This window comes from Oreochromis aureus, linkage group 23 (assembly GCF_013358895.1).
Source record: "Oreochromis aureus strain Israel breed Guangdong linkage group 23, ZZ_aureus, whole genome shotgun sequence".
Lineage (NCBI taxonomy): Eukaryota > Metazoa > Chordata > Actinopteri > Cichliformes > Cichlidae > Oreochromis > Oreochromis aureus.
The window spans coordinates 26,364,257-26,387,838 of NC_052963.1; positions in this window are offsets into that span (position 1 = coordinate 26,364,257).

Sequence of the window (23,582 nt, forward strand, 5' to 3'; positions counted from 1 at the left end):
AGTAAGAGAAACTTGCTGACAGATTGGTAAACAGAACTTCTGTGATCCCAGTGGAGGCAGACTTTAACCTTCTCAGCACTTTTCTGCAGAACTTTTCCAGCTCGGTCATAGAGTTGTGTTTGACTGTTTACTGAAAGGTGCAGCTGGTTTTCAGCAAAGCAAAGTAAGCTGATGTAATCCACCTCCACCTCACTGAGAAGACAAATGGTCCACAGCTGCCATGATAAGAAGTCAGTCCTACAATTGGAAATTCATTGAAGAGCTTCATATTAATTGACAAGTAATCAGATCGCAACAACTGCAAGAGTCTACATAGACAACTCTGCAACCGGTTCATCAAGTGTGCTGTTAACATGTACAGCCTAATGACTAATGCACAGAACTTTAGTTTACATTTTGCCCTTTTTGGTTACCCTTAGTTTGGCCACTGAATTAAAAGTCAGCAGAAAGCATTTTATCAGCTAAAGCTAGAAGAGCTTCAAGACAGTTTAAAGTATAAATTGCAGTGAATTCCCAATTTATATGTTGTACATAAGGTGTTGGGATTCTTGCTCCATCTCTTCTTTAGTTACATTAACATGTGTAAATGACCACGGCAGACCCAGGTGTACATTCATGGTTTGTTGCATCTTTATTCAACTACTTTTTCCACACACAGTTGCTGTACACTTACAATGGGCTGCAACTCTGCTGCTGCCAGCCACACACATCAACAACAACACCATGACAGGACCCTACACCACTCTTAAGCTGGCGAGGCGTAATTGCGATGGTGTTACAGATGCATCCACCTTCCCTGCTGCGGCACTGCTGCCACAACATTTTTCATCTATCAACAGATAGTTAGTGTTCCACTGAATTTGAAAAAGTATTCTTACTTCTGTAATCATTTCAAAGTTTTCCCATTTTTTTCTGCTCAGCTTAGGTTTTATTAGATCCAAATTGTTTGCCTGTTTTAGTTTAGTGTTTGTTATTAAGTGTTGTTTTTTTTCATTTAATAATTGAATACAATGATAATTCTGGGATATTCATCTTGTTAATTAGGTTGCCCGGCCTCATGTGACATCCAACAGAATACCTCTGACCTATCATGTTTTGGTCCATCCAAAATCACAACAACAATTTGACCAAAGCTTTGTTTTGATAGCATCAGTGAAGCATGGTGGTGCCACCATAATGGTTGCTACAAGTGAGAATGCTGTAATTAAAAAAATCATGAATGTGTGAGTTTATCAAGAGAAAAGGGAAAGGCTCAGATACACATGTATCTTTTAAATGGAGAGTAAGTGTACTTTGATTTACAAACATGTAAATTACAAACATGTAAACTATATGTTCTTACTTACCTTTGTAGTTTGCTCAGACATCCTAGTAATGGTCTCACTCCTTGTTTTGATACTGTTGTATCCTCCAGGTTCAGCTGTATTTTCCTCTCCTTACTCTGGCTGATTATATAGGACACGGCATAGCATTGCTGAGGATTGAGAGTCTCCCCACTCAGATCAAGAGAGTAGTCCAGTTTATCCAGAAGATAAACACAGGCTTCAGCAGACTGAGACTCATAGAGACACTGACATAAGAACAGCAAGTCTATTTCACAGTCCTCAGTGTCACTACAATCTACAAAGGTGGTCACCAAGTGTTTGAAGAACCAGCCAGATGTTTCTCTGAGATGCTGAGAAGTAAACAGAAATTGTAACAAGTCCATGTTCTTCTCATTTAACAGTCCACACAAAAAAGGAACCAAATGTTTCATGTGTTTGATGTCGTCAGTGAGACACTGTTGAACAACACTCCTGATCCTTTCTGGATCCTTCAGGAGCCACAGAGCTGCAAAAACCTCCTGAATTGTGTAGTGGAGAAAAGCACACAAGGGTTTCTTTTGAACGGGACCGGCTTGAATTAGAAGTTTGTTCATAAAGCCCAAATTAGCACACCTGTCAATCTGGGTTAGTGATGTCAGGTTCACATTTTTTCCTTTTGTTGCATAAAAAGCAGCTTCAGCTAAAGATAGTATTGCATTGCACTGGACGGCTTCATTTTCAGATGTCTTTCCAACATTTCTCTGATTGCAGAAATGGAGGATATTGAGGTATATTTCGGTAACTGTGCAGGGATGCGGACAGAAAACTGTGCCTTCAAAACTAAAGCAGGCAACCACCATCAGGGCGTACATGGGGACATGGCACAGAGAGAACAACTCCAAGTTACACAAAACTTTGCTGAAGTGTTCCTCACTCAGATTCTTGGATAAGTACTCTCTGATGCCCTGTTCACTGAAGCCTTTCACTTCCACTCTGAGACAGTCCCAATCTAACAGGAAGTCTGCTGACTCCACCTCTGGTCTGCAGGTGATGATGATCTTTGCTTCAGGTAGAAGAGTCTTCTGTATGAGCTCCAGCACTACAGACTGGGTTGATGAAGAGGGGACATCTGCCACTCCATCAAAAATTATAGTAACACTGTCAGCATTATTCTTTAAATCCTCTAAGACTTTGTCTTTGCCTTCATCTGGTTCACTGAACTTACAGAAGAGAAGATCCTTCAGTTTATGGACCTCTGTGATGTTGGGTGTTTCTCTCATATCAAAGTAGAACATGTAATCTATATCCTTGTTGTCTTTCTCTGACCACAGTTTCAACATCTGATGGACCACAGCCGTTTTCCCAATTCCAGGTTTTCCTACCAAAAGGATTTTTCTTTCATACGTTTTCAGCAGTTCACTGGGGGAAGTTTCCTGTTTGTCCTCAGGTATGTGGGCCTTTAGTTTTTTAGTACGAACCTTCCTGCTTTTCTTGATCTTTGATTTTTTTATTTTGGATGCTGAAGCCTGTCCTTGTGTGTCTAACACAAGTGACGAGTACGACAAAGATGTCTCCTTGTTGAACAGGACTGCTTTACTTTGGGTCCATGATCTTTCTGAAATCTTCTGAGCTTTGGATTTCAGCTTTTGCTGGTATCTGTGGCACGGGCTGGGCCCTGAAAGAAAGGAGAAATGAATTAAAAAGTAATTTAGTGATTTAACTCATGTGTCACTGAGCAATACTGCATTATAAATGAGTGTGATCACATGAAATCATGCAACAGACTTCAGTTTGTTTAAAAATACCTTGTAAATACGTTACATCCATGTTGGTGTCCTCCTTGAAGGAAAAGCAGCTGATCCAGTAGCTCAGGTCAAATTTGTCTCGTGAAGAGGAATTTGAATCTGTATTTTCCAGAAAAGATGGTGGCCTTTCTGTGGATCTCTTTCTTGTTATGTCAATAATCCTAAGAAACTCATAGCAAGCTGCTTCCCCCCCTTTTATTACAGTGTCCACAATTCCTCTATTTTTGTCAAAGTCGTCCCTCTCTGTGTTTATTTTACTGACTTCTTCCTCTGAGAAAACTCCTCTCTGGTACAGATTCTCCACAATCACAGTAGTGAGCCCCTTTAATGTTCTCACCAGGTTGGTTCTGGCCCTCCTGACGTACTCCACTGCTGACTGAGAAGAACAAGCCATCTTTCCTTTATTTCCTGGATTTCAGTAGTTTCTGTTCAAGCAAAATATGAATTTAAACAAAATGTATTTCATTTCAAAGATTCTGACTATGGAATATAAAGTATGCTAAAAGAAACAGACTTGATCACATTGTCTCCACCCAACACTTATTTATCTTACATTGATGTTGCCACTGATCACATCCTGTGTCAAACAAGCTGGTTAAAAGGGGAGGGACTAAAACTGTATTTAAAACAAAGAGACACACACCTGGTTTATTTTAAATTATTTTTTTAAATTAAGGACAAAAGTTGAATTTTCTTTTCCACACTTTTATTTCTTGCTTATGCCACTGTGTTTTATTTTTGATCTTGCTCTTAATCCTAGCATTGCTAGGCTTTGTTTTAAACTGATGTGTCAAGTGTAGTGATAATTTATCCTCAGTCTTTGACTTTTAGTTTTTTTTAACCTTCTCCCCTTTTTCTGTCTATTGATTTCATTTTCTTGTCCTCTTGTTTTTGTTTTCAAAGAAACTTGTAACTCTGGTTTTGATTAGTGCTATGCATTTTCTCGTTTCCTCACTACTTACTCAACACACAGCAAGTCTTAGTGATTTGTGTATTAATCTCTTTAAATGTACATGTGTCATATGCTCTTGTCAATGCGTATTTATTAGTTAATTCATTTATTTATTATACCAGTAGTCCCCAACCTTTTTTGCGCCATGGTGCGGTTTAATGTCAGACAATATTTCAACGGACCGGCAGGTAAATACAACAAAATAAAATGATTTGACCAAGACAAAAACTCTGGTATTTTGTAAATATAATATTAAACGCGAATTCAATGTGTAATTGTGTAACTTTATTAACAGCGTCCTCCAGAAATGCTCCAACAACATTGAGAGTAACATCCTCCTCTCTGCCTCTTAGTGCTCTCTGGTTGCTATGGTAACACGTAAATATTTCTTTCAAAATAAGACACACAACAACAAAACAAATATATATTTTCTTGTACTTTTATAACTTACCACAACACTCAATGAGAGCCCTGTTCTTGTTTCTCTGCAGCGAGTTGGTCCCACCTGGGCGAAGTGTGTTGCTTATGCTCAGTCTGCTCCTCAATTTTGTTTTCATAGCTTCTTCACACAGATATGATTTTTGACATGGCAAGAGGGTTTTTAGTGCTGTTGTGGCAATCTCGGGGTGTTCTGCCATTATTTTTATCCAGAATATCCAGATTATTATCCAGAATGTCTTGAACATACTTTAAGGCCGCCGTCATTTGTGATTTCCAACAGTTGATCCTCTCCCTTTAACAGCGGGGGCGTTGCGTCCTCCACAGACAGCTAGTGTGTGGGGGTATGTATATGCGTGTTCCAAAGAAATACCCGCGGTGAAACACAGCCCCAGGTGAGAAGAGACGATAAGAGTGGAGATTGGTGGTACTAAGTATGTTGGGTTTGGGTGAGGGGGCACACAGTCGTAACAATATTGTTTGGGGTTTTTTCATTGTTTTTTTTTTCATTTGTTATTTACAAGTACAAGAAAGGCATAGTAGAACAAAGAAGGCAATGTCACGCACTACACCGTGGGAGTAGAAAAATAAGGCTCACAGAGGTGCAACGCCAAGACGTACAGCAACACCCTCGTGGACCTCGTCACGTTTGGCTCCGCTACTGTGACCGGACACGTTTCGCCATCGAGGGATAGCGGTCCGCCGAGAAGAAGAGGACTCAATAGCCCGTATCCTTGCCCGGGAAGAGCACTACTACGAGCATGAGGATGCGGAGAGATACGACAAGGCGGACCTTGCCGGGCAAAGTGGCCTTGTGCGTGTGCAGGCCCCGCAAGGCGAGGACTACGAAACGCCATCGCAACATTGCCAGGGTGAAGGCTCGAAAGGCCAGTTGAAAGAGGAACCCGAGCGTGAGGTCGCGGAGCTCTAGGTGTTGTTGACGGTGATTGCCCTGAAGACGGCAGCCGGTTTGATCGTGACTGTAATTGCGGCCAACATGGCGCGGACAATTACGACGAAGCTGTAGGCATTCGACATGAAAGCTACGCCGAGGACTATCGCGAACACGACGGCAGCGGAGAGCACGAGGGTACCGACGACTACAAAGAGGGGGACGAGGATGACTATGACGAAGAGGAGGACACCAACAGCGAGGACAACGACCACCACCACCACGATGACGAGCACCACGACCAACCTCGTTCGGAGCTGCGAGGAGGGAAACACTGAAAAGGTTGTGGCTGCGGCGCGAGACGAAGCGTCCTCGTTCATGGCATACTTTCCACCATAGTTAGAGGACTTGGTGATCGCAATGACCAACCTGGAAGCATTCAGGTTGTTTTGGGGTTTTTTGTTTTTTTAACAACTCTGTCTCCTCCATTTCTGAAAGGTCTCGGCTTTCCCTTCTTACTCCCTCTGTCGTTACCAGGGAGATGTCCGTTCAGACAGTACATCCCCCAGCAAACCGGCGAGGTACGGAATCAAGATATGGGTGGCTTGCAGTGCCCGTTCCAGCTACACGTGGTAAATGCAAGTGTACACCGGCAAACCCGACAAGCGAGGTCCTCCCGAAAAGAACCTGGCCGCTCGAGTGGTCCTGCACATTACAGAGGGACTGACGCCCCCGCGCAACGTTACCTGCAACAACTTCTTCACGTCTCGCAGACTCGCCGACAGGCTCTTTTGAGAAAGAAGCCACACATACAAACAGATCCGAGATCCCCGGAGAGCTGCTCTCCTTCAAGGACAAAGCCGTGGGCTCCACCAAGATCGTGTTGTTAGACCCCGGCTCTGCCGCTCCCTCCATGTCCTTCTCCCCCTCCTTGCCCGACTCGTGCTGTCCTACGTGGCCAAGAAAAACAAGAACGTACTGCTCCTCACCACCTGCTCTCGCTACACCAACAACATCAACACCACCACCACCGTCACTGTCCTCGCGCAGGAAGGCGCAAAAAGAAAACCTCCCATGGTGCTACATTATAATCGCACCAAGGGAGGCGTCGACAACCTGGACAAAGTGGCAGGCACGTACAGCTGCAGGAGAAAGACTCGCCGGTGGCCCGTGGCTCTTTTCCACAACATGGTGGACGTGGCAGCCTTCGTGATCTGGAGGGAAATTCGCCCCGAGTGGATGGCGGGAAAGCTCAACAAACGAAGGCTCTTTCTCGAGCGACTGGGCACAGGAGTCGTTCGGGTCATTGCCTCACTGGAGAGGCGGTCGCTGCATATTATGCAGAGTGGGCTTGGTGCGTGGGAATCACCTGTCACGATAAATCCATATTTCAAGTAGATCTTTTGGTATTGTCTTTTAAATGAAGCTTTATTTTTCTTAGTGGCTGTCATAGACTCTTCTTTTGTCTCCTCACTGGGACTTTTTCCCTTTGCAAAGAAACCTTCCAAAGACGTCTGTTTTTTACTCATTTTGCTAGCTTGTAAGTTTTATATTAGCGTTAATTAATGTATCTTGACATGGGTCAAGAGTGAGTCATAGACGGAAGTAACTGAGAGAATTCAGTCATTTTCAAAATAAAACACTGTTGAGAGTTGGATAACAAATAAAACGGAAATAATGTAAGTTATTATTTTTTTCTTTGTGGCCGGATACGAGCCTCAGCTCTCGCGGCCCGGTAGCAAACGACTCACGGACCGGTACCAGTTTACGGCCCGGGGGTTGGGGACCACTGTGTTATACAATAGCTCAGACATCGTTTAGGAAGACCTCCGCACATGTTGGAAATTTACTCCAAATTCATGTTATATTTTTTTATAAACCACATTCATCTCACCTCTAATTTTTAAACCTTTCATGCTTTAAGCTGAGTTTATATCAACTCCAAACCTTGGAACGCACAACTGGGAGATTTTGAGACAAAACAGTGGAGCTGCTCTTCCTTCTTTTTTGTTTTGCTTCTTTATGGTTATTAACCTGCCAGCATGTGCATGTTTCCAGAGGAGAGGGCATGCATGTTCTCTAACTACAGACTACTGATCCAAAAACAGGCTTTACTGAATTGGATATACTTTTTAAAGTAGTGTTGTTTCATTGAGCTGCATTAAATACAATAATCTATGTGTATTCTTTTTCATGTAGGTCTACTCTAGTAAAAACAAGATTCTTGTCTGTATATGTAATATATACAACCACATTCATGGTATTGGACATCTAGGCTGGAATTTTAAATTCTGACATTTTGATCTAAAATGCAGAAATTAAAAAAAATAGATTTTAAAAATCTAAAAATCCTTTGAAATCCTGTATTCAAAGCTTTTTCAGCTTACCATTGACCAAGTAAAAGTGAAGATGGTTGTGTCCAACCAGAAGGCTCCCAGGTCCTCATATTTGCACATCACATTTTTTTTCTGAAAACAAATGATAAACAAATTTAACAAAAATGAAGGACAAACATCATAATGCATAGCTTCCACTGTGTGACCAAAAACCAAACAGCAGATAAGCTTTAGTGCAAAGGTTATAAATGACTAGATTTGTTGTGTCACCTGCAAAATTATAAAATTAAGCATTTGCAGAAATGGTTACCATGTAGCACCATGGTATACCACGAGGCCTGCTTCTAACAGCTTGGATGAGTTTACGGACACTGTCACCTCCTATATCCACTTCTGCATTGTGCCAGGGTGAGTTATAATAATGGCAAACCTTAGTTTACTCCTAAACTCAAACAGCTGTGGTTAGAAATGAGAAAGGCGTTTAGAAGCGGAGACAGGGACTGCTACAGAGAAGCCAAGTACAGTAGAAGTAAAGAAGTGGACATTGCTAAACATCAGCACTCTGAGAAGATGCAGCAGCAGATCTCAGAGAATGACTCAAATTTTAGGAGGATTACTAACTACAAGCCCCCACTCCACTGACGACTTGCTCTTGGCCAACACCCTCAATGACTTTTACTGCCGTTTTATGAGCCATCAAGCAGCCTTTGCACCTCCACCAGCCCCAACAATACAGAAACCTTGGACACTCATCCGCCCACCTCCCTTTCTCCCCAACCACAGAGCCATCACCAACATCAAAGAGTTCACCCACAACACCCCCTCCTCACCCCACACCTATGAGGATTTCACACCACCTTCTCCCACTACAACCCTTCATTTTCATGAAGCAGATGTGAGGAAGCATTTTAAGGCTACGTCCACACTAATTAGTTTTCGTTTGGAAACGCATCTTTCTCTCTCCGTTTTGGCCTTTCATCCACATTGAGACTGCGTTTTCGGTCAAGGAAAACGCAGTTTTTTCAAAACACTCTCCAAAGCGGATACATTAGAATTTCGTATCGCGGTGTGGACAGCGAACCCAGAGCCTTTTTGAAAATGATGACACATTTTAGTCATGTGATGCAGTTATGTGACCAATTAAACTAAGATAGCGGAGAGCATTACACTGAAGTTGTTTTGTTTGCTCTTAATTTTGACAGCCCTATTAAAGATTAATATCAGTTTGTACATGCTCCAGAATTCTCAGTCGCTTTTACAACTTTGCACTTTTGTGGTACTCGCAGCAACAACTCCACATTATTGTTAGTCCATTTAAAAAACTCAGTGCTTTTCCAAAACATTTTGCCGCAACCTTTCAAAGAGCCGGAAAGTAAATAAACGATAGACAGAAATGAGGCAGGTCGAATCGTCTTGCGTTTCACGCATGCACAGTACTGGAACGTAAGCGTTTTCAGCCATTTCAATGTGAATGAACAACTCTGAAAACAAATAAAAATGATAGCGTGGACGCGGAGCGTTTTCAGATGTATACGCCATTTTCAAATTTATCCAGGCCCGGATAAATTTGAAAACGGCATTTGACCTGCATCATTTCTGCCATTTATTTACTTTCCGGCACGTTGAAATGTCACAAAATGTCACAAAATGTCGAGGAAAAGCATCAAGTCTTTTAAATGGACTAACAATGAGGTGGAGTTGTTGTTGTGAGTAACACAAAAGTACAAAGTTGCAAAAGCAAGTGAGAATTAAAGAATTTGAAGAAAAGATAACTAGCCCAGCCTTCTGGCTACAGCCACAACCACGCACACACACACACACACACACACACCTTCCTATACATAGACACATGGAACAAAACCCCAGATGGCGGAACAGTGCACACACATACACCAAATAATAATAATAATAATGATAATGATGATGATGATGATAATAATAATAACAACAACAACAACAACAACAGTCCACACTGCTCACGGACCCCGACACTCGGAGACCTGTGTCTCTGAGTGGGAGACCAGAGATCGCATTAACATTTGTATCTCTGCAATATCAAACATGCCATTTTATTTTTCTTTTCATTGTTGTGAAGAGACCATAAATAGCATTTGTATTTTCTGTTGTACAGTTCATTTGCTGTTATGGAGTTCTTGTTATGGATAAAAAGTGTCTTTTTTTTTGTTTCAAAATAGCTGATCTGCACTATGCCAACATCTGCGAACAAATATAATTCTATAAAGTTGCTCTATATAGTGTGTAACTGTTAATATAGAGCGTTATTAAATTTATTGCTAATGCAATCATATGGCACACTGACTTCTGAGGAAATTTTAGATGGCACTCGTCATCAGAAAGGTTGCCAACCCCTGCACTACTGTATGTACTGTTTGGCTAAAACAGGGGTCGGCAACCCGCGGCTCCGGAGTCGCATGCGGCTCTTTAGTCTTCATTTTGCAGCTCCGGGTGGTTTGGGAAAATAAATTAGAAGTATTTAGCTGAAGTGAATTTTATTTGTGTTTAGTTCTCTTTTTAACTTGTAGTTCTAAATTGGAAGATTATTGTGATATTGAAATATAAAAATAAAATTATATCTTATTATTTTTTTCATTGCTCAAAATAAGCGTCACACTCGCGGAAGCCGGTGTACCCACCGAAATGCCGTGCATTTATCGAGACTTTCAACCCCAGGTAGGCCAATTATGGATCTTCGGATCCACATTATGTCGGCAGCTGTTCTCCACCGTGAACTATGTTAAAAACAAACACCGCTCACGCTTCACAGATGACAGCTTACAGTCCTGCGTAAAGATGAAAGCCCCGATTTGCAGACGCTGTTGACAGAGGTTTGGGACCAGAAGTCTCATTGTAAACATATCACGGCGGACCCGACGATGTTTGCATGGACATGCTTTTCAGCATCTCTTTATTGACCACTTTTCACACACCATTGCTGTACGCATACAGCTGGTTGTAGCTTTGCAGCTCACAGCCTGACACATACCAACAACAGCAGAGAGAGCACAGACTTTAAGGCGGCGAGGCGTGATTGCGGGTGCAGCTCAGGTGCGTCCGACTGCCATGCAGCGGCACTGCAGACCACGCCCCGCCACATACATTAACCAGGTAAAATACATATTTAGGCAGAATTTTGCAAATATCTATTTCATTTTTTTTTTAGCAGCATAGTGCTTTTTCTCCAATTATTTTTTAAAAGTCAGGTCAAGGCTCCAAAAGCCCAAAGGCGATATAAGGGTGGCGGCTGACAACAGTTTTTGTTTGCTACATGGATCATTTTAGTTCAGCTGGTTGTCTTTCCTTTTGTTATATGTCTTTAAGAGTTCAAAATGTGTTAATTACATAAATAAAATGTAATTTTCTCTGTAGCACTTCATGGATTTCATAAGCAACACACCTTAGTTGCTCTGTGGATTCTTTTAAAAAGCAGTTAAAAACTTTTCTGTTCAAACAAGCCTTTTGTTGATCTACGTATTTTATATTCTTTACATTATTTACATTTGATCTTTTACATTGTGTATAATGTCTATTGATTGTATTGTTTATTTTAATATTTGTGTACAGCGCTTTGTGACTGCCTGTCTGTGAAAAGCGCTTAATAAATAAACTTTACTTACTTACTTTAGTTGTTCACACAAAGCACAAAGGTAAAAAAAAAACGGCTCCCAGTGTTTTCTTTTGCGTGGAAACCGGGTCCAAGTGGCTCTTTGGGTGTTAAAGGTTGCAGACCCCTGTGCTAAAATCATGTTCCATGTTTTTTAAGGTTTGCACTATTACACAACCACAGTTTGCAAAACATGAACACATGGACTACTTTTGTAACCTTGTTCCAGCTTCTGCTCTGCAAGACTTTGAAACACACTCCAAACCATAAACTCTCAGTTTTTAATTACATGTCAAAACACATTTGTTCAGACTTGCATACACTTTATTATTACCATGGTCATAGTGTATTTGTTACCTTGATAAGATCTTTATAGTTTTGTGGTTTTATTCAGTTATTTTATTCCTTTTTAACTATGTATATGTTTTTAAGTTGTTGTAGTAATGTAATATCTCAGTGTGGGCTTTGAGAGGCACCTATAAATAAAATGCGTTATTATTATTATTATCAAAAATATTTTTATGTATCTAAAGTGACACAGTATTTAAATGTGTCTTTGGTTTAACCCACGAATAATTAAGTCACGAGGACATTTACTTTTCATGTAGCACATGCAGAGAAATCATTCAGGGGTCACGACTGTGCAACAGGCTCCTTTTCAAAGATTTCACATCACAAATGTCTCTGTATACAAAAACATCAACAACACAAGAAAGAAAAAGATGAAATTACAGATGAAAATACTCTCAGCTGAGCTCCAGGTTTCATCATTTCCTCTTTTCTTAGTGGATTCTCTTTTTGTTTTTTACTAAATGTTTATTGCTTAGTGCAGGGGTGTCAAACTCAATTGCACAGGGGGCCAAAACTCAAGGCACACTTTAGGTCACGGGCCAAACAAGATAAACATTTGTTGAACACACTAAAACAATGTTTTTTAAACATAAATATGAATAAAACAGACAGGAATAGTGTTCCAGATTAAATAAACTAAAAAAAAATAAACTTTAACTTTAAATATTTTGCTCTTCATAAAAATATATCCTGTCAAAATTATGCAAGTTAGAAATATGAACATGCTGCCAAAAACCCCAGAAAAAATAAATGAAAGCATACACAAGGTTGGAGCCGCATGTAGACGGAGCTGGGGAATTGCTTCAGGAAAGGAACTAATAAACTGTGCGGGCCATTCAGTGTCGTACTTTGCCTTGAGTGTATCATTACACTGCAGCTCCATCTGAATCTGCACAGGTGCATTTCAGCAAAGTCCGCTGACTTGGTTCAACATTACTTGGCAACAGGGAAAGTGAGGCAGGTTGCACTGGTGCATTTGTGACAGCTTCACTTGAAATGCCTTCACCGCATCATACATGCCATGTCCGTGAACTGACAGATTTCTTTGCTGAGCTCAAAAACTCTATTGAGAACTTTTCCCCAACTCAGCCAACAACAGTGGCGTGTCCAGCGGGGTGGCCTGGGGGGGCACAGGCCACCCCCCCAACCAGACTGGTCACCCCGAAGCTAAAACAATAAAATTCAATGAAATATCAAATGTACGATTATGTTTTCACAGTGAAGCTCAGATATCCAAGTGTAAGTGAATGCAGCATCGGCTTCTGCACTATGAGCATCACGTTAGCAAAGGAAGGAAAGCCAAGCTCAAAACACGGCACCGCAGAAAACAATTTTTGGGCGAAAGATAATGAGGAGAGAATAAATGTCCCGGTAAGTAATATTAAGTTTGTTGAGTTTAGTAAACTTCGGTGAAATTAGAATACCAGGGAAAAAATAACACTTAAAGAATTATTGCAACCGCCGAATATTTCAGACAGTAGGCTACTGGGGGGAGCTAGCATAAGAGTTATGAGTTATACGATATAATCCAAGTCATAGCATTGCTGTATGGAGATGCAGATTTGGTTGCAGGTTAATACTGGCAGTGTCACCATGCCAGCTGACTGTATTTCATCATCAGCCAGTGTTGTTCTTTATACATCAATATTACCAAAGTTTACCATAAGGCAGCACTTACACTACACTGTGCGGTCTAGCTAATTTCTCTCATTACTTATCCTATCTGCCAGCTCCATGTTATGAAGTGTAAATCAGTGTAAGAGTGTAAATCACCCCATGAAATGGCTGTGCCATGTTCAATGCAGGGATGTGCAGTTCTGGTTCTCAAGGCTCCTGTCCTCACAGTTTATTTAGTAATTTAGATTATTATCAAAATCTAAATTACTAATGAAAAACATTGACCAGGCAGCTGTGATAGAGCAGCAATGTCCATCCAACTCTTTTCATGGTTGTTGTAGTTGTGATCATTTTGTGAGGCCACATTGAAAAACCTTGGATACGGAAGCGTAGAGCTGCCACCCAGGCAAAAGAAAAATAGAGCTATATCATGTTATAACGTGAAAAGTATATTATTATAGTATACTATTGTTCTAACAAAAGTATATTGTTCTAACAGTATACTTTTCATGTTTGTACAATATACTATCATGTAGGTACAATATACCTTTCAACTTTGAACTATATAATATCATGTTATTGCAATATACATAATAATATTGTACAAACATACAATTGAGATTAGAGGCTACATTGCAGCTCCAGTCACGGCTTCATCACTGTCTTTCTCGTCTTTTCCCAGAGTAACAGCCAAACAGGAGGATCTATTGGCTAGCACTGCTTAGCCTTGCACGCGTTCTTATTTTAAACTTAATCTGGAATTCATTGCAAACTATTTGTGCGGGATATGAATGACAAGATTTTGTTTTTCAACAGGAGTTAGTAAAAAACATCTCCAGTGTGATCAAATCTTCTTGCCAAACATCCGCAGCTTGGCAGTGTATACAGCACTATAATGACCAGACCTAATTCTTTTGAAAACCATACATCTTTCCACAGGTCTCAACTTCATCAGACATCACCTAGACCCAGAGCTGGATGAGACCAGCACAAACAGCAGCCTAACCGACTAAGATGATGGATCCATGGGGTCAGGAAAGCCAGAAGCAGGGGAGCTGGAGAGGTACCTTTCACGTCCATTTACTGGAGGTGTGGATCTATTGCATAGCTTTCCTCACATCAAGAAGCTGTCGATCAAAATCAGTACAGCTCTTCCTGCATCTGGAGCTTGTGAAGGATTTCTTAGTCATGCAGGACTCCTGTTCACTGCTAAACAGTTACAGCTTCACAGAAAGAATCTTGAGAGCAAACTGCTGCTGAAGCTTAACCATCACTTCACTGAGTGAACAAATGACACATTTTTGCTAAATATGCAGAAATAAATGCACACCCATACAATTTATGGTAAACTGAGCTGCCTTGTATGTGCATATGTTGAAGTTGCCTTGTTCTAATGTTTTCTCTGAGGCTGCTGTGCCATTTGGAGCAAAAATGAATATAAAGTTTACAGCATATCTTGTCACTGGAAATTGTTTGCACTGTTTATATATTTATATTATTTACTGTAGGTATTGGTGAAAAAAAGCTTTATGTTGTGAAAAACTGAAATCTGTAAATTAGAATAGTTTTGCCTTATTTTGTTGATCTTTTTACATATATTCCTTTTGAAAATACTAAAATTTGTATATTTATTTATTTTTGTCTGATAGCATTTATTTAAAAAATAAATCGGACATTTCAAACAGTTACTCGCTACTTGACTAGTCTTTTCACCAAGTACTTTTTTACTCTTACTTGAGTAACCTTTTTAACGACTACTTTTCACTTTTACTTGAATAAAATTATTTTAAAGTAATGCTACTCTTACTTGAGTACAGTTTTTGGATACTCGACCCACCTCTGTTTCATCCACAGCAAGAGAGTATGCGATAAAGTTTTTGCTTCTTTCACACAACTGTGTTCTTAAATCAGTGGCCATCTCACAAACCCGATCAGCAATCGTATTTCTCCTCAGGCTCACATTTGCCAAAATCTGCGTTTTGTCTGGACACAAGACGTCGCACAGCTTCATCATGCAGCTCTTCAGAGTGCTGGGCTGATTTGGCTATCTCCTACAATAAAACTTGCTTTCACAACAGCTTCACTTTGTGATTTTGCTCTGGTGAAAAAAGTCTGCTGAAATGTCAGATTCTTCTTTAGACTTCTACTTTCTGTAGTTTCTGCTCTGCATTTAGGTTTTTCAGCTTATCCTGACGTTTTGTCTCGTAGTGCCGTCTTAAATTAAATTCCTTAATTACAGCCACATTAGCTCCACGAATAAGACACACGGGTTTGCCAGCAATGCCTGTAAACATATATTCAGTCACCCACCGGTGCTGAAAGGCTCTGCTTTCAGAATCAACTTTTCTCTCCACCATTGTGAGCGGCTAGGCAGGAATGTTCCCAGTTAGCCCAGCGTTCAGCAAGGAGGCTGCAGCGCTGCATTATGGGATCTGTAGTTTGTATATTATTAGCACTTAGTGGTTTTCAGTCCATCGTATCAGTGAGGGACATAGACCAGAGACAGAGGAGAGCGGGTAATCATTATATCTGTGAGCTGAAACATGACTACTTTAAATATTCATAAGATACTTTGAATAGGAAGAAGAAATCATCTGTGGTTCTCATGTCATTACATAATTTAATGTTTAAAGAAAAAATTAAGATTACATTTGTGTATCAAGCAGGTATTGTGATTTTTTTTAATGTATTTTACAGTCAAATGAGAGTTGGTTATACAGCACAGTGCAAAAGTCTTTAGCCATCCACCAGATCGTTTTTCTTTACAGATTTTCTTTAAGGATTCCGATGTTTTTCTAATTTTTAATGCAATAATTCTCCAGGTTTCTTTGACTGGTGACTTAAATGTTAGTATTAAAAATGTATTTTCTTGTTAAAGGCTCCTTCCCTGTTCACTTTCAGGTAGTTTCTATAAAACTATCCTTCCATGTCATTTATAAAACAGTGATGAGGACTCTGGCTGCTGTGCTGTTAGTGATGAAGACTAAGTGAACAGATCTGTTTTATTTTTGCATTTATTAGAAATATTCTAATATTCTATTTATTAGAAATATTCAATTGTCATCCCAGAATAATTACTGGTTGATCTCCAGGAATTTACAAACAATATAAAACATGAACTCTCTCTTTATTGTTGACATTTTTTCATATCTTATTCTGTAGTTTTTATTTATTGATCTTAAATCATATTACTTAAATCTTTCTGTAGTTTGAACTAGGAAGTCAAAAACATCCGTGTTTGGCCTTAAAGGATTCGCTCACTTCCTGTAATCTTGGTGGAAAAAATACAACAAACTCGAACAGCTGTGTCTGTTAGAGAACCTGCACTACTTTTATAATGGTTTTATAAATGTATTGTATAGTTCTCAAGAACCAGACGTTTTGGTCTCAGTTTGTCCGTTTATTCAGTGACACAGGCAAACGGGCCGTTAACTCCGGGGAGAGTGCTCTCATGCAACACCTCACTTCAGCCCCGCACAGTCACACACACAACAAGGACCCCCTCCCCTTCCTGCACACATTAACTCCCTTTTTCCTGCAGCACAACCAAACATGTATCTTAAAGAAATAACAGCGTGCAGAGATAACCAGCCTGTCACTGTAACATAACATTTAACCATCGTTACAGTATTAATTTATTGTTATTATTATAAACTCATCGGTGTGTTACACTGTCTGTTGTAATTTTAAAATAATCTTTCGGCTGAGTAATATGGCTGACACATCGTGGGACAAAGGGCGGCAGCCATATAGATATGACTTATAGGGGAAAAAAAGACGTAAATCACATACGTTACAGTTACATAAATTACATAAGTTACAGTCGGAACATTTGTGTCTCTCTTTAAACGTTTACATCAGTTCATGGTTTCTATGTCTGCACGAACAAGTGCATTTAAGCAAATACCGTGTAACGTTAGAGTCACATATCTTGCACATATACGGAGAGTTTACTGTGTGGATCAAGTTTAAAGCGAAAATAACTGAACGTGAAGTTATAACACGACGATGTTCTGTTAGGAAACACAAACTCGATGTAACGGCATGAGTCTGACCTCAAAACATCTTTAAAAACAAGTCATAACATACCTGAGCAGCAAAGCAGAGCATCCCAGCTGAAGCTACTTTAATTTTTAACACTTCCTGTAGTTTCTCCTCAGGTCTGTTTGTAGGTGCTGCAGGTGTCCACACGATGGCGCCATTGAAGTGGCAGAAAGTTGACACAAACCACTTCTGTGGACTTGTTTTTATTGTTTTTATTGTTTATGTTTTTATTGAGAAAGAGAAAATATTAAACGATTTAAATAAAAATAGAAATAGAAAAATAGAAAGTAATAATAATTCTTTAAATACACTAACAACAATAAATACCATGATACGGTATTTATATACTGACACAATGGCTCAAATGTGAAGAATGAAAATCTGTAGTCAGTTTACTTTTCACTGCAAGGTTTAACCAATACAAAGATCGAGCAGATGGAACATAAGTTCCAACAAAATATCATAGCTCACTTTGAAAACACACTCAGTTAAAAAACATCTGAAACTTTTATTTCGTATTTCACACTTGAGGACATTTTCTCAATAACTCCAGTGATTTTGTATTACATGTTGATCTGACCTTTTCCTCAATAATAATTACAACAAACCGGACACTAGTCCAAACAAAGAAGGATCAATAGATTTAGGACAGAATGTGGAAGGACTAACCACAGTTTGTGTAGGCCATCACAGTTCATGTTTGCAACTCATAGGAAACAGCTGCTCATCGTCAGTCACGTAGAGCCCAGTTTAGAGATCTAGAGGTCAGGTCAGGTTCACATACCAATTTACTGCAAGTCAGCACATTTTAATCTGCAGAACCTTGTTTTTAAAACACTGACATGTCAGTTAGATGTAAGTTCATTTTCCATTTCTGGTATTTGACACGAATAATCAGTCTTGTATGGTCAGTTTCTCATCATTGTCATGACACAGCTATCACTGGACATCACTGACTCATTAACAGCTCAAAATAAAATTTAGAGGCTTCATCCACTTAAACCTGGGGTTTTCAGAGTACTGAAATGCAGGTAAGGCCATAATTTCTAAAATGTGTTTAACACAAACATACACATTGAGTAGTTGGAGACACAGGATAGGTTTACTTAAATATCCTGAAGTTTCTCCCTTTAAAATAAAAATAAGGTTATTACAAAAAACAGCGAATATTTCACAGAGCTTTTGAAATAAGTGCATTCATATAAGTGTACATATATTTTAAGATATATTATTAGAATTATAATAAGGCATCATAAGAATTATAAGAACATATTTTTTCATGACTGTCTCAGAGCAGTAAATTAATTGTTGGAGCTCAGTGATTCCTCTGATGTCAAAGTTTGTCTCATCTGCAGCAAAATAACTGCAGCTGACAAGTGAATCAACTCAGCTGAACTGAGCTTCAGAAAAACACAACATACTGAGATTCACTGTGAAGGTTTGAGTGGGAAAAGACAGAAAAACAACACGTGGATCCTGGAATAATCATAGCTTCCATCTTTAAAGGATAGAAGAGGAAGAAATTTACAAGGAATCATTAAGAACAGTTTAAACCATCAACTGAGTGAATCCATGAATCTGAAAACGTGTTTCTGAGTGAAAGAGACAGACATGTACAGACTGAACTCTCTGTTCAACAGTCAGTGTTTCTCTAACAGGAGGACACTCTTTACACTCAACTCAGCACAGACACACTGAGGAAGAACAACCAACTCTAAATCCAAGATAAAGAGTTTCAGTGTCCCTTGTGACCACCATGCCTCCTCTTCACTGACTTCAGCTCGGCTTTTAATACCATCTTTCCTTACAGACTCGTTTGCAACCGCGCAGACCTGGGACTCCCCTTTTCCAGCTGGTTCTGGATTCAGGACTTCCTGACGGGTTGTACACAGGCCCTCACACCTCCTCAGCCATCAGCATCAACACCGGCTCTCCCCAGGGCTGTCTGCTGAGCCTCCTGCTGACACAACTATGAGGTGAGGCTCATCTCTGGGGGGGATGAGTCTGCCGACAGGAACAGTGGAGCAACTGACAGCGTGGTGCAGGACAACAACCTGATCCTAAACACAACTGTGGCCAAAGATTCATCGTGGATTTCAGGAAAAGAAAAATTGACATTCAACCACTTTACATCAATGGGGACCATGTAGAGCAGGTGCCAGACTTCCGTTTCCTGGGTGTCCACATCATGGAGAACTTGGCCTGGATTGTGAACATGAAATAGCTGACAAAGAAGGCCCAGCAGAGACATTTCCTAAGAGTCCTCTGGAAAAACAGTGCCTCTTAAAAACTGTTGGTGTGCTTCTGCTCTGTTGAGAGCATCCTGTGCTACTGCCTCTTTGTGTGGTTCTCCAGCTGCACAGCAACACAGAGGAAAACATTTTAGAGAATCATTAAAACTACTCCAGAGAACATCGGCTGTTCTTTACCCTCTCTTGAAGATTTTCATAGGTCTCGCTGGCTTAGGAAAGCCAAGACGATTTTAAAAGACTCTTCACACCCTGGTGACAATTTGTTCCAACTGTTGCAATCTGACAGCAGATACAGGAGCATTAAAGCAAAGACAAACAGACTGAAGAACAGTTTCTATCTGGTAGCCATCAGGCCATTAAATGGCACCTTGCACCATATGTAAATTATGTTCAGTGATGACATGTGCACACATGTGATGGTGTTCTTATGTAGTAGTTTTACAGGCTCTGTGCAATGGTGTTTTGTGTGAATGACTGTCATTGTAAGGAATGCACCTAATCTCGTTATAGTTGATGTATTTTTTTCATGTAACCTTAATGACAATAAAGATAAAGAAAGAAGGAAAGCTCTATCCACAGCAGACCATGCAGAATAGCTGAGAATCTCCTTCATCGTGGATTCCCGCCCCTGGCTTCCGCACCTGCAAATAATCATCTGTGAGCAGCACTCTCTCAAGCTCACTACTTAAGGCAGCTCATGGGAATGCCTCGTCGCTGGATTGTGTAACCCTCGTCAGTGTTTCCTTAATTCTTCAGCTTTCTTCGAGTTACCTTCGTGCATCATTTTAATACTAATCCCCTCTCTCCATGCCAGACTCTGCATGCCCAGCCTGAGGACCTGTTGCTACTGATCTGTTGTGAGTGTGGTGAGTCGGTGTGGTGTGAGCGTGAAGAGGAATCCCTGGGAGGGGAAGGCCTGTGTGTGAATAACCCATTTGTGTTTTGCCCTCACTGCCTTTGTGACCCCTGGAGACCCCAACCCCCTTTCCAATCACCTGTACATAGTTGCACTAGGTGTGAGAAAATAAACTAACTGATCTCTGTGATTCCAGTCTGTGTCTGAGTCCCTCCTGAGCTTGTGACATCTACATACCCAAGGAGGTACAGTCTGAGAGCAAAAAGCTCTTTTGTTGTAATATGGTACTATGAGGTCTTTAACATAAGATGGGGCCTGATTATTCAAGATATTGTATGTGAGGAGGACTTTAAATTTCATATTCTCAATGCAACCTCAATGATCCACCTCAAGGAAATCCCCGATTGTTGATTCTGTTCATCTGGACATAGCGTTTTCAGTGGGAGAAGTGTAGTTTTGGTTCCCTTTGTAGAACAGAACATTTTTATAAGGTTTGCATTAATGTTTTTAATGTTTCACACTCAGGAGAGACACTGCCCTCTACAGACTGACTGGACAAAGGAAGCATAACAAACAAGAAAACTAGCAGTTACAGCGGCTGCTGAAGGTCACTGGACATTAATATTAACATGCATTTAATAAAATCAGCATGGTTGATCATCCATATCATTGATTGATATTAAACAAACTGTTGCAATGACACAAGTTTATTCAGGTTGTAGGAACCCAACATTTTTCTGCTTCAACATGTACGACAACGTCGATCATAAATACAGTCATAAAACTGTGTCGTAAAAATAGCTTTCAGTCACTTTTCAGGGTTAAATCTTAGCTTTAGAGTGATGCAGCGTTAGTCATTAATGTTCATTTTGCTTTTGGAAATTCTTTTTGTGCCTGTATGAAATGTCAGATAAATATGATCACCTCACAGACAACATCACAGTTATAGGTATTATATATACACACACACACACACACACACACACACACACACACACACACATACACATATACATATATATATATATAACAGTAAACTATGCCATTACAAGAATCAACATTCAGCCACCACAGAATATAAGGGAGACATATAACAGTAATACAGTGTTTGTGTTCTTTTAAGTCTGTGATTTAATATTTCGGCTACATAGATGCTACATTACAGTGTTGAGTATCTGATGAGTAGGTTTATGTCTATATAGAAAAAACAGTATGGCAGATAAATCCTATTCAACCCATAGTGCCAGCTGTTTAAGTCTTCTAATCTAATATGTATGTACGTATGTTTTTTATATGAAAATATTGCCCATAAAGATTATTAAAAGAATATTTACAAAAATATGTGAACAGGTTAAAGTTTTCACTTAAGTCATTAATTATGAATAAAATCTGGATAAACCCCAGCTGGTCTCTAAACTTTTGTTCACTGAAAAATAATGTGTGAATGTCTCTGAAGAGTTTGTAAATTCATCTTCTGGGTTTGTGTAGCTCAGTGATTCCTCCCTGATATCACAGTTTGTCTCATGTACAACAAACTAACTGCAGCCGACATGAAGTAAAACGTCTCAGGTGAGTTCAGCTTTAGAGAAACACAACATACAGGTCCTTCTCAAAAAATTAGCATATTGTGATAAAGTTCATTATTTCCTGTAATGTACTGATAAACATTAGACTTTCATATATTTTAGATTCATTACACACAACTGAAGTAGTTCAAGCCTTTCATTGTTTTAATATTGATGATTTTGGCATACATAACTCATGAAAACCCAAAATTCCTGTCTCAAAAAATTAGCATATCTTGAAAAGGTTCTCTAAACGAGCTATTAACCTAACCATCTGAATCAACGAATTAACTCTAAACACCTGCAAAAGATTCCTGAGGCTTTTAAAAACTCCCAGCCTGGTTCATTACTCAAAACCGCAATCATGGGTAAGACTGCCGACCTGACTGCTGTCCAGAAGGCCATCATTGACACCCTCAAGCAAGAGGGTAAGACACAGAAAGAAATTTCTGAACGAATAGGCTGTTCCCAGAGTGCTGTATCAAGGCACCTCAGTGGGGAGTCAGTGGGAAGGAAAAAGTGTGGCAGAAAACGCTGCACAACGAGAAGAGGTGACCGGACCCTGAGGAAGATTGTGGAGAAGGACCGATTCCAGACCTTGGGGGACCTGCGGAAGAAGTGGACTGAGTCTGGAGTAGAAACATCCAGAGCCACCGTGTACAGGCGTGTGCAGGAAGTGGGCTACAGGTGCCGCATTCCCCAGGTCAAGCCACTTTTGAACCAGAAACAGCGGCAGAAGCGCCTGACCTGGGCTACAGAGAAGCAGCACTGGACTGTTGCACAGTGGTCCAAAGTACTTTTTTCGGATGAAAGCAACTTTTGCATGTCATTCGGAAATCAAGGTGCCAGAGTCTGGAGGAAGACTGGGGAGAGGGAAATGCCAAAATGCCTGAAGTCCAGTGTCAAGTACCCACAGTCAGTGATGGTCTGGGGTGCCATGTCAGCTGCCGGTGTTGGTCCACTGTGTTTTATCAAGGGCAGGGTCAATGCAGCTAGCTATCAGGAGATTTTGGAGCACTTCATGCTTCCATCTGCTGAAAAGCTTTATGGAGATGAAGATTTCATTTTTCAGCACGACCTGGCACCTGCTCACAGTGCCAAAACCACTGGTAAATGGTTTACTGACCATGGTATTACTGTGCTCAATTGGCCTGCCAACTCTCCTGACTTGAACCCCATAGAGAATCTGTGGAATATTGTGAAGAGAAAGTTGAGAGACGCAAGACCCAACACTCTGGATGAGCTTAAGGCCGCTATCGAAGCATCCTGGGCCTCCATAACACCTCAGCAGTGCCACAGGCTGATTGCCTCCATGCCACGCCGCATTGAAGCAGTCATTTCTGCAAAAGGATTCCCGACCAAGTGGTAAGTGCATAACTGCACATAATTATTTGAAGGTTGACTTTTTTTGTATTAAAAACACTTTTCTTTTATTGGTCGGATGAAATATGCTAATTTTTTGAGACAGGAATTTTGGGTTTTCATGAGTAATTTCCCGTAATGACACCAAAATATAATAATGTACAAGTCTTAGATACAGCATAACCC